The following is a 16,381-nucleotide window of genomic DNA, read 5'->3' as shown; positions in this document are numbered from 1 at the left end:
CTTGCAGCGACATGAGACTTGCATATTTGATATAATCTCAACTTGAATAGTGTAGTTCCCTAGTGCCGGGTCGTAAGCCTGCAGCGACTCGGGACTATTCCTTCCATGGCAAAATAAATCATATTCATCGACAAAATAATATCCATTGCGCTAAAGCGACTTTGAAAAACCTCAATCGTAATATTAATAACCATAATAAAAATCCAGCCATGTTGGCTATTCAAGATAATATAATCCGGTATGAAAATCTTATTCATCCAATATCATAATGAAAATTCAGCCAAGTTTGGCTATTTGAATAATATAACCCAATCATTTATAAGCGCATGATTCCAATGGCGCAATCCAAATATATACTGGCGACTTATAGTCCAAAGCCATGCCGGTTTAATAAACATCGGATAATTTCTCATCATATACTGGTGATTTATCGTCTTAAAGCCAGGCCGGTTTAATAAACACTGGATAATTTATCATCATACTGGCGACTTATAGTCGAAAGCCAGGTCGGGTTAGTAAACGCCAGTGATTTATAATCATGCTTTATTCAACCTGTTTCTGCATACAACAAGTTTAAAGTGTCCGGGCGGTTTACCGTTGGATGGGTCATAATGCCCAACATATAACCCAGGTTTATAACCAATGCTGCACTTAAGAATAATCAAATATGAAATATATCATACCTGTGACATTGAATCACATCGTTGGTTTACCAACTTTTTGGAATAGGGGTAATAACCCAGATTTTGAGTACTGATAACTCCTTCCATACTGTGTCGGTTTATGATAAAACCGTACCAGGTTGTGATAAACACCGGTTTAACCACATATAATACTGGCGAATCGTAGTCAAACCAGACCGGGCTGATAGTCTCCGGATTATAACTTGATCGTGCACTGACAACTTGTAGTTGAAAGCCGAGCCGGGTTGATAAACACCGGTTTACTCCATAATAGGATGGTAACAGAAAATCAAACCGGGCAGATAGCCTCCGGATTAAGATTTGACCGTGTTCAGTCAATTTGTAATTTGATAGTCGAACCGGTTTAAGAATTGTCGGTTTTAAAAACGCAACAAAAGAAATATTTATCAAAACAAAATTTCAAGCAAAGGCAATGATAAAACCATTTGCAAAAAGAGGCTATTGAGCCGATCAAATGGCGTTACCATGGTCGGACATGACCAAGCCCCCGATAGGCGTAGCTATGGTTCAAGCCAGCCAGGTCCCCAAATGAAACAGTGGCATTATGCCGATCAAAAGGCGTGGCAATGGTTCGGGTTCGACCAAGCCCCCAAGTGATTCTGTGGCCTTAGGCCGATCAAGAGCGTGACTATGGTTCAGATGTGACCACAAGTCCCCAAGTGATGCATTGGCATTACGCTGATCAAGAGGTGTAGCGATGGTTCGGGTTCGACCAAAGCCCCCAAGTGATGCTGTGGCACTAGGCCGATCAAGAGGCGTGACTATGGTTCAGACGTGACCACAAGTCCCCAAGTGATGTTGTAGCTTTCCGCCTACCAAATGGCATTGCTATGGTTCGGACGCGACCAAGCCCCCAAGTGATATTGTGGCATTGCGCCGACCAAGAGGTGTGACTATGGTTCGGATACGACCAAAGCCCTCAAGTGATCAAGAATATGATAAGCCAATAAGGCATGATACCCATGTTTGAACCGCGCATCATGGCAGCAGGTCCTCTTTGGCACCCTTTAACTTTTTGCAAGAGATAAATCCTTCTTGAACCGGATGTTAAACCGGATATTGAGAGCTTCAAAGCTTCGTGGAAGACATCTTTCCCTTGAACCGGATTGTAAACCAGAATACTTTCTGATGACCCGGAAATTTTCTGACGGCCTCTTAAACTCAAACTTGCGAGAAGTTAATTCCTTTTTGAACCGGAAATTCTTAAACCGGATTTGAGAGCTTCAGAGCTTTGTGATTTAATTTGTCCTACATTGAAGAACTTGCAAGACAAAGTAATGGCTCCTCTTTTTTAAAAGAAAGCAATATATAATATAAAAATATACTGAATGGATTTCACCTGATGCATCAGGTCAGAGATTATCACTGCAGAGTTGATGATCACCGGGTGAAGCTGAAATTACTCACAGGTGAGTCGGCCGCGGGAGCTAAGCAGATGAAGCGGCCCGGTGTTGTAAACCGGCGTGGACGAGAAAATTGTCCTCCACGTTGTAGACCAGCGCGGACGCGTGAACCGGCCGCGAGGGTGGACGGGCGAGTTGTCCGTGTCGTTGTGAATCGGTGCGGCCGCGAGAGACGGCCACGGCGTTGTAAACCGGCGCGGGAGTTCGTCGAGTAACGACGACCACCCGTGCCAAAAGATGTTGGCGTGCCTCCATCTCCGAGGTATAATATCATTTTTTGTCATAAATAATTGCCCTGCATAAACAATATTGCACACCAAGGCAAAGATAAACTTGTTCTTTGACAAAAACAACATGTGCTAATAAATCAAATTTGGATGGATATCACTTGATTTGCCCGGACGATATATGATCCTTGTGCGGACCAGAATTTGACTGAAACAGATGAAGGCCCAGTAGCAGCATGGATGCTCATTCATATAACTAGTTTTTTTATATCTGCTTTTCTTCAGGCGCCTTGCCGCATCTGCCGAGAAACAGAAAGAAGCGGAGACCAGCATACGCGTGTTGGTTGCAACTGGGGCGGGTCAATGAGGTCCAGCGGCGTACGTAGAAAAAGGCATCTCGCATGCGCTGTTGATCCGCCAATCCGATCCGGCGTGGTAGTCCTTTGCCCAAACATGCATACTCACGTGAAGCAAGAAGTTCCTACAAGCATTATCTCTTTCTTGTACAGATTGCCTCCTCAAAGTTTGAGTTTGACTCGGTCCTGTCACCCGCAAAAGTAGCAGCAGAGGCGTAATCCGGCGACCCCAGAGGGGCGTCGGCAAGACGGGTCGCGGCCAGGTAGCAGCGGCTCTCGGGGCGACAACGGTGGATATCCGGTTAGAGTGGCTCGTACTGCCTCGGGTGTGTTGACAAGTCCACGTGGTATTCTGCAATTTACTATTCCAGGATGCTTGATTCGGAGCGCTAATAGAAGTACTACTCCGTAGCGATTTGATCTGACACGCTTGCTTTAATTGAATCTTCAAGAGGCGGCTCGTAGGTAGGACCTGAGTGAGACAGCACACCGGTTTGGATGCGGCATCCGCAGGGTGCCGGCGACTTGAAGCGGAGGCGAGGGCGAGCGGCGCAGGCCACCAGTCGGCGTAGTGACCCGCGCAAAATAAATTAACCTCCGGGTTGTCATGATCTTGGGCAATCCACGCCCGTGTCATGGTGGTCTTCTAATCAAACAATTAAAAACTCCTTTTTGATACTTCTAGTATTTCCAGGATGATGTATTTCCACCAGAATAGATGTTTGGTCTTGGCTCGCGTAATAGCCACTGTAACAGATATTGATTCACCTTTGGATTCGTCGGATCACCGGGTCACGTTCGTCCACACGTAACCTAATTTTCTTTTGATATCAAACCTCACAGATTTAAATCTGGATTGATGAATTTGAAGTTGATGTAAATCCCTTCAAACCGGCTCTTCTGATGAAATGCAAACTTCTCAAACCCTAGATAAAATCCCTCCAAGAAACTCAACACCACCGTGCGCGAGCCCCACGGTGGGCGCCAACTGTCGTGGAATTGTCACGGCAGATATCCTTAGTGTCAGGACTTAGTCGCGAGGCCAACGCAGCTATGTGGTAGCTTGAGAGGGGTTGAGCAGGACGAGAGACGCGATGTTTTACCCAGGTTCGGCCCCTCACGGTGGAGGTAAAAGCCTACATCCTGCTTCATTGATATTGATGATGATGATCATGTTTACAAGAGTGCTCTATCTCAAGAGCTATTGTCTAAACCTAACTTGTCCAACTCGTGGAACTTGTGAATCTTGTCCCTTTTTGGGGAGCCCTGCCCCTCCTTATATATGTTGGAGGGACGGGTTACATGTAGAGTCCTATTAGGATTAGGACTAGTCTATCTCTATACAAACCGGATACAAGTCCAGGTCTTAGCTCCTTGTAAGATAAATGTTCCTCATGCCTTTCCTCTTAAACCGGCCCACCATTATCATAAACCGGCATGTTGGGCCTTGGGCCTTGTCATCCGCACGGAACACGCGTCGGGTCACCAATGAGTCTTCAGGCTCGTAAACCGCCAGACACGTAAACCGCCAGACACGTAAACCGCCAATCCTCTGGCGGTTTACCAATGAAACGCCTAGTCCGGCCGGGTTATACTTCCGGCCGGTTTATGGCGCGGGGTATATCCCCGACAGCTAGGGCGAGATCGGGATGGCGATGGCGCGGGCTATGGTGGGAGTTGGGGTAGGGTTTTTGGGGGGTTCGGAAGAGGAGGTTGAGGGGTTTATATAGGGCATAAGCGTGGGCGAGGGGTCGACTCGGGATCACGATCCCGAGAAGATCGCGGTGTCGGGCGCGCTCTACGCGTGCTCTGGTGTGGCGTGTCGTGTGCGAGGGGAAAGAGAAAGGGTGGGGTCCCGGGTCAGTGAGAGGGAGAGAGGAGGCGGCGAGCGGTCAACCGAAGGGAGAGGGTTCAGGCGTCGAGCGCTGGGGCAGGCCGGCTCGGTCGCTGGTGGGCTGCGGCTCGGCGCTGCTGGGCTTGCTGGCTCGGGCATCGGCTGGGCTGGTTGGCCTGGCTCGCACGTGGGTCTTCTCCTTTTTTTTGACAGAGAGAGAAAACTAATATAAGAGAAAACTATAATATTTTTATATAGGACATATATATATATCAATAAAATCAGAAACAAAAATCCTACAACGTGAACATTTTTCCAGAGGAAAAACAGAAACAAAATAAAAACATTTTTTGTAGATTCCAAATAAAATCAAATTTGAATTTCATTTTTTGGCAATATTTTCTTCTGACATTTTTCTTTGGAGTGTCATGTTTACTCCTCTCATACTTTTGCTCAAGTATTTGTCAGGGATAACTTTCAATTGCCAAGGTGAATCCAACTCAAACAACAACTCAAATGCCTTTGGAAAAAAATATCCAAACGCCACACAATTCAAACAAAATGCATAGATGCTTAAGTAATATTTGTAAAACATTCCAATTTGAAAATTTGGGATGTTACAAGAAAGAGAACCATGGGTTCAGAAACCCATGCCTTTTCCTCCCAAACCATCCAAGAAAAAGGATGATGAGGATTTTGAGTGCTTTGCTGAAATGATTAGACCTATCTTTTTGCGTATGCGATTAACTGATATGCTTAAAATGAATCCTTATGCTAAGTATATGAAAGATATTGTTACTAATAAAAGAAAGATACCGGAAGCTGAAATTTCCACCATGCTTGCTAATTATACTTTTAATTATAAATCTGAGCACTCTTTTTCCCATTGTTGGGTCCTTCGAGGGAGGTGCTCAGCACAACGAACAAGGCAATCAGACTATAATGCTTTATCACTCTCACTTAGCCATAGAAGTCTACAATTTTAAATTTTGGCGAAGCCCCTAGTATTCGGAAGGCCGAATTCGGGGCCCTATACACGCCTTAAGCCGGACAAAGCCGACCCCTCACTCTAAGCGGCATAAGTCTTTAGGGACTCGAGACCTCTCGAACAGCGACCGGCTCTCGCCTTATCATGACAGTCACTTTTAGTTTTCTCTACTAAGGTGCTTGCCCAGATGAACCGGGGCACAATCGCAGTAGTTCTCCCAGTGCTAACTTAGCCGATATAGCGGAACGTAAGGTACCAAAACATGGGAGCCGGGCAAACCCAACTATTGACCCAAGACATGATTCGGAGCTGATGCATATAATGCTATAAGTTCGGGGTGCCGCACTGTTGAAAGTGTTCGGACTTCTCACGCCATATTATGGGGTACGCTTAAGCCCCTGGCATATTGGCCGTACCAAAGTGTACGGGTGCTGAATGTTGTGAATGAACATATATATATATATATAAAGGGAATAGAGAATGCGGTAATAGTCTAGTGCTATGCATTGTTTATTCAAAAAGGTACGTCGAAGCAGAATGATACAAGTAGTGCGATAAGCAAAAAGTAGGACTATTTGACATGTCCCCTCCAAGGGAAACCTGAGGAATGGTATTTAGAGCAAGTATTTCATTCGTTATCAGAGACCACCTGGGAGTTCCATGGTGCGACGTAGCTTTCTGCCTCCTTAGTTGTTGCATCGTGTGTCCGGCAATCGTACTGCCGGACGGGGTTTCCAGATATTAAAGTCCTGAAAGAGAGAAAAATAACAAAGCGGGAAGCCCCTAGTGCGGTTGAGCCGCGTCTTGGGGCGTGCCGTAGTCGTGCCCCTCCCCACCTGTGCCCATGGTATTTTCAATGCGTAATTATGTACGCATGGCACGGAGTTCGCCGTTTGGCTGGGACTGGGGTGGGGGCCGCATTGCTATGTGAGCTCGGAACGTGCCAGGCAGTCTTGTTGCCGATTACTCCGGGCGCGCTTGAAGGTGTCCGGGTCTTTAATCGCCGAACTGGTGGATTGCCTTAAGAGGCTGCTTTGCACATCTGCTGCGAGGGCCGCAGTGTGCTCCTCCGTGCGGAGAGAGCGCTCTGTGTTTCCATTGACTGTGATGACCCCCTGAGGTCCTGGCATCTTGAGCTTGAGATATGCATAGTGCGGTACCGCGTTGAATCTCGCAAATGCGGTTCGCCCGAGCAGTGCATGATAGCCGTCGCGGAACGGGACTATATTGAAGATTAACTCCTCGCTTCGGAAGTTATCCGGGGATCCGAAGACCACTTCCAGTGTGACTGAGCATGTGCAATGGGCCTCTACACCTGGTATGACGCCTTTGAAGGTTGTTTTTGTGGGTTCGATCTTTGAGGGGTCTATACCCATTTTGAGCACTGTGTCCTGATAAAGCAGGTTCAGGCTGTTGCCGCCGTCCATAAGGACTCGAGTGAGGTGAAATCCATGGATGATTGGGTCTAGGACCAGTGCGGCGAATCCTCCATGACGGATACTAGTGGGATGGTCCCTGCGATCGAAGGTGATTGGACAGGAGGACCATGGGTGGAACTTTGGGGCGACTGGCTCCAACACATATACATCCCTTAACGCACGCTTCCGCTCCCTCTTGGGGATGTGGGTTGCGTATATCATGTTCACCGTCCGCACTTGTGGGGGGAACCTCTTCTGCTCTCCAGTGTTTGGCTGCCGGGGCTCCTCCTCGTCATCGCTATGTAGCCCCTTATCTTTGTTTTTGGCGTTTAACTTGCCGGCCTGCTTGAACACCCAACATTCCCTGTTGGTGTGGTTGGCTGGCTTGTCGGGGGTGCCATGTATTTGGCACGAGCGATCGAGTATACGGTCCAAACTGGACGGGCCCGGAGTGCTTCTTTTGAATGGATTTTTCCGCTAACCGGGTTTAGAGCCTTTGAATCCGGCATTGACTGCCGTATCCTCGGTATTGTCGCTATTGACGCGGCGCTTATGTTTGTTGCGACGTGACCTGCCATTGCTATCCTTGGTATCTAAAGTACCGTGGTTCTTTGATATGTTATTGCTGCGAGCCAACCAACTGTCTTCTCCCGCGCAAAAGCGGGTCATGAGTGTCGTGAGGGCTGCCATAGATTTTGGCTTTTCCTGGCCAAGGTGCCGGGCGAGCCACTCGTCGCGGATGTTGTGCTTAAAATCTGCTAGGGCCTCTGCATCCGGACAGTCGACAATTTGATTTTTCTTTGTCAGGAACCGTGTCCAGAATTGCATCGCTGATTCCTCTGGCTGCTGAATTATGTGGCTCAAGTCATCGGCATCTGGTGGTCGCACATAAGTGCCCTGGAAGTTGTCAAGGGATGCAGCTTCCAGATCTTCCCAACAACCAATGGATTCTGCTGGCAGGCTATTGAGCCAATGCCGAGCTTGTAAGTGCATCTAGTGCCACCCCTAGTTGGTTTTGGAGTATTGACGACAAACCTAGTTGAGGGACTAATGTGCTTGTGAGAATTGCAGGAAAACACAGGTAGAAGTCCCTCATCGATTCGGTTTACTACCAGAGATGACCCCTAAAAATGTACGAAGACATCGAAGACAATGGTGGTTTATGAAGATATTCATATTGAAGACAATGACATGAGAAGACTCCCTATGAAGCTTTTGAAACTCGAAGACCTAGATCCTTCGTAGTTTTATTTCATTCATGTTGTGTCATAGGAACCACCGTACTGTTAAGTGGGGTCGAAGAGAACCAGTCAGAATGACTGAAGTGATGCCTAATTCAAATCCTATGTCTTCGAGCGAAGCCTATGAGAGAAAATCTTGTCCAGAGTCAGACAAGTCAGCTTTACTTGTAGCCCAAGTAAAGTTGCCGTGTGAGTTCGAAATCCGACCGTTGGTACACGTGTCAGTTCCTTAGTGACCCAGGGTCATTTCGGACAAATCAGGTCGGGTTGCCAAGTGGCTATAAATAGTCCACCCCGCACAACCTTAAATGGTTGGCTGCTCAGATTTCAGTGCACGGCTTTTGTTGTTTGAGAGCAACCCACCTCGAAGCCTTTAAAAGAAAAATTCCTAGTGAGGAGAAAAGCCCTAACCACCCAGAGCCAAAGTAAATTGGGCATCACTTAAGTCTTCGTGTCTGTGTGATCTGAAGACTTATTACACTTGAGGACTGTGCATCCTCCAGACGGTTAGGCGTCGCGTTCTGAGCATCCAAGAGAAATTGTGGATTGCCGGTGAACGAAGTCTGTGAAGGTTTGGGAGTCTACCTTGAAGACTTACCAGAGTGATTGGGCGAGGTCTGTGTGACCTTAGCTCAAGGAGAAAACGGTGAGGACTGGGTGTCTTGGACTAAGTGTCCTTGACTGGGTGTCCGGGACTGTGTGTCCTTTGGTTTAAATACCTAGCCGCTCCAACCAGACGTACAGTTGTCACAGCAACTGGAACTGGTCCAACAAATCATTGTCTTCAACGTGTCACTGGTTTCATCTTCACTTCCTTTTACTTGCAGTTATTCATTGTGAAGCCATTACATGCCTGCTTTATCGTTTGTCTTCACAACATGAATGTATGATCTGTTTGGCTTCATAGCTTCTTCCTACCTGATCCTTATTACACTGAAGCTGTTTGTCACTGCGCTTTCACTCTATTGAATACATGACCATGGCTGGCCCAGTGTAATCTAACTTCTGCTGCATAGTAATAGGCATAATCTTCACTGTTTGTCTTCATAACTCTCATGTTTTGAAGACTTTCATAAAAATCGCCTATTCACCCCCCCTCTAGTCGATATAACGCACTTTCAATTGGTATCAGAGCAAGGTGCTCCCTTGTTCTGTGTGATTCGGTTTAACCACCTGGAGTTTTAGTTATGTCGACTGCAGGGATAATCAAAGTCTCCGCTGCTTGCCCCGTCTTCGATGGAACTGAATATCCCTATTGAAAGAATAAGATGCGCATGCATCTTGAAGCCATTGACATCGACCTATGGTATGTCGTCGAGAACGGCGTTCCCAAGGCTGGAGAAGGTGTCACTGCTACCGATGTCAAGAAGTTCACTCAACTGGACTCCACTGCCAAGAATATCATATGTGGTCATCTGACCAAAGGACAGTATGGCCGTGTGAGTGCTTTGAAGACATCCAAACTAGTCTGGGACTGGCTCTCAAAGGTCAATGAAGGCATCTCAACCCAGAGAGATCAAAGAATCAGTGTTCTTCGCAACCTCTTCAACCGCTTCAAGCGAAATGACAATGAGAATGTCCAGCACACATTTGACCGGCTCACTGACATCACAAATGAGCTTCAAGCCCTCGGTGCCACTGAGATCACCAAACATGAAATCGTCAAGACGCTGCTGAGATCACTTGATAGTTCGTTTGACATCCTGGCCCTGATGATTCAAGAACGTCCTGATTTCAAGACACTCGATCCGTCTGACATACTTGAGAGGCTCAACACACATGAGTTCCAACTTTCTGAGAAAAGAGATATCTACGGCCCAAACTATGGGCGAACTCGTGCCTTGAAGGCAAAAGCTGTCTCCTCATCTGAAGAAGAATCTGACTGTAGTTCTGATGACCCTGAAGACATTGGAAGAGAACTTGCAATGCTAGTGAAGAAGTTCCAAAAATTCACTAAGAAGAAAGGCTTCAGGAAATCTTCACGATCAAGCTCAAGGAATGATGAAGCTTCTGCTCATGACTACAAGAAGAAAACATGTCACAAGTGCAAGAAAACTGGACACTTCATCTCTGAGTGTCCACAGTGGGACAATGAGAACAGAAGGAAGAAGAAGAGCAAGGAATATGATTCTGACGACAAGAAGAAGAAGAAATACTCAAAGTCTTCTTCCAAAACTTCATCAAGGTCTTCATCACACAAGAAGAGCTCATCTGGCAAGGCACGTGCATTTGTTGGAAAGGAGATGGATTCAGAGGAGGAGTCCGCATCTGAGGAGGCAGAGGTGGAGTCTGAGGAGGAGTCTGATTCTGGCATTGCGAGTCTGGCTACAGCATACGTCGCCAAGTCCATCTTCAACACTGAAGACAATGACTGCATCACCGACACCGATGCAAATGACAAGAACGACTCCACTCCTACCTACTGCTTCATGGCACGCGGTGCCAAGGTAAACACACGCACTACTCGCTATGAAACATCTAGTGACGATGACTCTGAATGTGATTCAAAACCTAGCTACAGAACACTTGCTAAAATTGCAACTGAACAATAGAAAGCTATGGAACATATTCAAAAACTGTTAGATAGAAGCGATGATCTGTTGGGTGCTGAAATGACTCGTTCTGAATCCTTAATTGAAGACATAAAAAATCTTCACGTTAAGTATCAGGAACTTGAAGATCGGCTTGAGACTCTCTCAACTACTCATGAAAAGCTTTCCTATGATTATCTTCAAAAGAAGCAAGATCTTGAGAAGTTGAGAGCGGATCATGAAGATCTTCAAAAGGAAAATGAGTCACTTCGCTCCGAACAGATCAGTCCTGCTCAGGAAGGATTTGAACCACCATGTCTTAAATGTATTGAGCGTGATAATGCTAATTCTGTTGCTGAATGTTCCACTGCTACTGCTGTTGCAATATCTTCAACTGTTGACATGGTAACTAACCCCTCTCCTGAGGATACCACTGCTATTGCTGATGAGAATGCTAGGTTGAAGACATTGCTTGAAACAGGGATGTACAAAAGTCTTCAAGGGCATCAGATATTATGTGATGTCCTCAAAAAGCAGATCCTGAATCGTAACCCTAGGAAAGAGGGTGTTGGATTTGTGAGGAAAATCAATGCAGATGGCTCTTACTGGAAACCTGAGCAGTACCCCAAAACTACATGGGTTGCTGCAAAGGAACTTTCAGCAGATCCATCCAATCTATCTGGCTTCACTTGTGCTAACCCAATTATCATTGATGAATCCTTTGATGCAAACTATAAACTGTTTAAGAATCAGAATGGTGAAGTGTTTGCCAGGTACATTGGTACTAACTGCAGGAATGGACCGCCTATGAAGAAGATCTGGGTTCCGAAAACATGTCTGGAAAATCTTCCTGTGAATGTCTTCATGACACCTCACTTGAAGAAGACAAACCTCGGTCCAAAGGCTTCATACAGACAGAGGACTCACCTGAGTCACACTAACGCAAATGTCTTGCAGGGAAACCACACTCAGGCATATGAATATGAGAGAATATCATCGAACCGTCATGTTCATATGACCAAAAAGTATTCTGCTTATGCCTATGAGTATCATTCTCCCCCTGCTAGACTGTTTGCTAAGGCTTCAAAGCCAAAATTCTCAGATGCTACTCTTAGACTCATAGCTTCTAAGCCACCCTTGAAGATGTGGGTGGTTAAGAAAGCTTAATTTTTTTTTGCAGGGAAAGGTCTCCAGCACAAAAACAAAATCTTCTGATGCTATTGCTGGGGACCATAAAAATCTTGTGGGGCGCAAGATAAACTGCCCAAATGGCATCATTATGTACTTCGTTCCTGAATCGCATGCTACTCTCCCCATTAGCCCTAATCTGGATCTAAGTTTTCATAACCCACTGGTTCGTCAAATGTTTATGCTTCACAACACTCTTCGTGAAGCCTATCCCCCTAACTGCACTGTAGGGTACGACACCAGCGACTTCAAAGTCTTCAGAATGGATTATTGATAGTGGGTGTACAAATCACATGACTGGCAGAAGAAGCCTTCTTATGGACTCAACTTTACGTCCATCCGACAAGAGCCACATTACATTCGCTGACACTGGTAAAAGTAAGGTATTGGGTCTAGGTAGAGTTGCAATCTGAAAGGATCAACACATGGATAAAGTCATGCTTGTTGAATCCCTTGGCTTCAACTTAATGTCTGTCTCAATGCTTTGCGATTTGAATATGATTGTAATGTTTGGCAAATATCGCTGCCTGGTGCTAATGGAATCTGACAAATCTCTAGTGTTTGAAGGGTATAGGAAAGGTGATTTGTATGTGGTAGATTTCTCAGCAGGACCACAACTTGCAGTATGTCTTCTTGCAAAAGCTTCAGAATGCTGGCTTTGGCATCGAAGGCTTGGGCATGCTGGCATGAGGAACCTCCACACCCTTGCGAAGAAAAAGCACGTCATAGGCATCGAGGGCGTCAAGTTCAAGAAAGATCACTTATGCGGTGCCTGTGAAGTAGGGAAGATGACAAGGGCAAAACATCCTTCGAAGACAATCATGACCACTACTCAACCCTTCGAACTGCTTCACATGGATCTTTTCGGTCCCACTCACTACTCAACTTTTACTACTTCTGCATGCCTCTATGGCTTCGTAATTGTTGATGATTATTCTAGATATACTTGGGTGCACATAATCCTTTACAAGACTTAAGTGCAGGATGTCTTCAGACGCTTCGCAAATCGAGCTATGAACAATTTTGGCGCCAAGATAAAGCACATCAGAAGTGACAATGGCACTGAATTCAAGAACACTGGTCTTGATACATATCTGGACACCTTGGGCATCACACATGAATTCTCAGCTCCATACACGCCACAACAGAATGGCGTCGTCGAGCGCAAGAACAGAACACTCATTGAGATGGCCAGAACAATGCTAGATGAATACAAGACTCCAAGAAAATTCTGGACTGAAGCCATTGATACTGCATGCCATACAATCAATCGTGTTTATCTTCACAAGCTTCTGAACAAGACATCTTATGAACTCCTAACTGGCAAGAAGACAAATGTCAGTTACCTCAGAGTATTTGGCGCAAAATGCTGGATCAAGGACCCACACCACACCTCAAAATTTGCACCAAAAGCACATGAGGGCTTCATGCTTGGATATGGAAAGGATTCGCACTCCTACAGAGTCTTCAATCTCTTCCACTACAAAGTGGTTGAAACAGTGGATGTGCGATTTGATGAAACCAATGGATCACAAAGAGAGCAATTGCCAAATGTGCTAAATGAAGTTCCAGCAAATGAATCAATCAAGCTTATGGGAACTGGAGAAATTGTACCTTCTGAAGATCAACCTGAAGAAGAACTTATCATCTCAGCACCTGATCCACATGAAGACAATGCTCAGCCTGAAGATATACCTTCAAATGACCACATAAATCAGCAAGAGCAAAGTCTTCGCCCAACACACCCTCGTGTTGCAAATGAAGTACAAATTGACAAAATACTGGACAGCATCAATGCACCTGGTCCACTCACTCGTTCAAGGGCAACTCAGCTAACAAACTTCTGTGGGAATTTCGCATTCGTCTCAATATCAGAACCCAAGAAAGTTGAAGAAGCCTTCACGGAACCTGAATGGATTCAAGCTATGCAAGAAGAGCTTCAACAGTTTGAGCTGAATAATGTATGGGAACTGGTTAAGCGTCCTGATCCACGGAAGCACAACATAATAGGCACCAAATGGATATACCGCAACAAGCAAGATGAGCATGGTCAAGTTGTCAGAAACAAAGCTCGTCTAGTTGCTCAAGGATATACTCAAGTGGAGGGCATTGACTTCGATGAAACATTTGCTCCTGTGGCTAGGCTTGAAGCCATACGCATACTGCTGGCCTATGCAAATCATCATAACATACTTCTTTATCAGATGGATGTGAAAAGTGCCTTTCTCAATGGCAAGATTGAAGAAGAAGTGTATGTTGCACAACCACCTGGCTTTGAAAATCCAAAACATCCTGATATGGTATACAAGCTCAACAAGGCACTGTATGGCCTCAAACAAGCCCCTAGGGCCTGGTATGATACACTCAAGCACTTTCTGAAAAGCAAAGGCTTCATACCTGGTTCCCTGGATCCCACTCTTTTCACGAAGACATATGATGGTGAACTGTTTGTGTGCCAAATATATGTGGATGACATTATCTTCGGCTGCACCAATCAGAAGTATAGTGAAGAGTTTGGATACATGATGCAAGAGCAATATCAGATGTCCATGATGGGGGAGCTGAAGTTCTTTCTCGGTCTTCAAATACGGCAACAACGCAACGGCATCTTCATATCTCAAGAGAAATATCTTAAAGAGTGCCTGAAGAAGTTCGGTATGCAAGACTGCAAAGGCTTCACAACACCAATGCCAGCCAAGCATCATCTGGGTCCCGACGACGATGGTAAAGAGTTCGATCAAAAGGTATACCGCTCCATGATTGGGTCTTTGCTTTATTTATGTGCATCTAGGCCAGATATCATGCTTAGTGTTTGCATGTGTGCTCGATTTCAAGCGACACCAAAGGAGTCGCATCACTTAGCTGTGAAGCGAATTCTTCGATATTTGGCTCACACCCCAACTCTAGGATTATGGTATCCAAAGGGCTCAGAGTTTGATTTAGTTGGATTTTCGGATGCTGATTATGCTGGTGACAAAGTTGATCGCAAGTCTACATCAGGCACATGTCACTTTCTGGGACGATCACTTGTATGTTGGTCTTCAAAGAAGCAGAACTGTGTATCACTCTCCACTGCTGAATCTGAATACATTGCTGCTGGATCTTGCTGCGCTCAGCTTCTGTGGATGAAGCAAACACTCAAGGATTATGGCATTCATCTGAAGCAAGTGCCACTTTACTGCGACAACGAAAGCGCCATCAAGATTGCCAACAATCCAGTTCAGCAGTCGAAGACAAAGCACATTGAAATTCGTCATCACTTTCTCAGAGATCATGTTGTGAAGGAAGACATTGATATCATACACGTCAACACTGAAGAGCAATTGGCAGATATCTTCACAAAGCCCTTGGATGAGAAGAGATTTTGCAAGTTACGGTGTGAGCTAAATATCTTGGAATCCTCAAATGTCCTGTGATCAGGCACACATCCTAACACTTATGCATATTGATGACTTAGATGTGCAACACACGAAGTAGCGTATATCTTCAATCAATGAAGACATACATTCTATGTGTGAATACATTAATGTGGAATTTGACTTCAGAGCGCCACGATAATTGTGCGCCATGTCTGGGTCTAATACTTCCTATACGGTGGGTAACGCCACCACCAAACGTTCTATTTTGAAGTGTTTCACTCATGGCGTTACCTCGCAATGTCTTCACATTTGGTTTGGCTTCATTCTCAACATGTCTTCATGATTATCTTCACCGCGTTGATTATATGGATACATATGTACTGATGTTCTGTCCTCTACAACATTCACTTATAGCTATGTCTTCTTGGTTGAATCTTTTTGAACTAAGTGAATGTGATCGGACCCTAACCTCTCTATGCTTTCTATCTCAAACTCTATCTCTCCAAGTCATATGCATTCTGTTGAAACTGTCAAATGTCTTCACTATGTCCTTGTCATCTGAAGACATAGTGACAACCATAAAAGTCCGTTTTTAATGCTCATTCCTCCACATAAGATCCGGAGAAGAAGGAACGACCGCCCGACAATTTAGGCGTGCGTGGGACATGGAACAAATCCCAATCTTCCTCTAACTGGCCATGCGTGCCTCAAATGCGAACCGCCAGGGGTACCTGCGTAATAGCGCAGTGCCGCCTCTATCCCTATAAATACACGATTCACTGCGGTCATTATCTCCTTCTTCCACCCTCGCACGAACCCTAGCACCACCGCTAGCACTCGACGACGCCGGCGACGAAGCGCTTCACTGCCGCAACCTCTCCGACGCCGTTTTCACGCCGACAGCGGACATCGTTCTCTCCGTCGTCGCCGTAGGTGTCTTCCGTTGCCAAGTTAGGGCACGGAGGATCGAACTGCTCGGCCTCAACTCTCACTTTGTCTAGCAGTTCCAAGTGTGGTAAATAAAACCTCTTTTTACAGCTTCTTTTGATCCTACAGTTCAGTCACTTTCTGCCATAAGAAGTTTCTCTTCACACCAGTTAAATCTCTCGCTGCATCTCATAACATGCCTAGT

Source organism: Triticum urartu, chromosome 5A, assembly GCF_056163025.1.
Source record: "Triticum urartu cultivar PI428250 chromosome 5A, HENAU_Tu73, whole genome shotgun sequence".
Lineage (NCBI taxonomy): Eukaryota > Viridiplantae > Streptophyta > Magnoliopsida > Poales > Poaceae > Triticum > Triticum urartu.
This window is presented reverse-complemented; position numbering follows the sequence as displayed.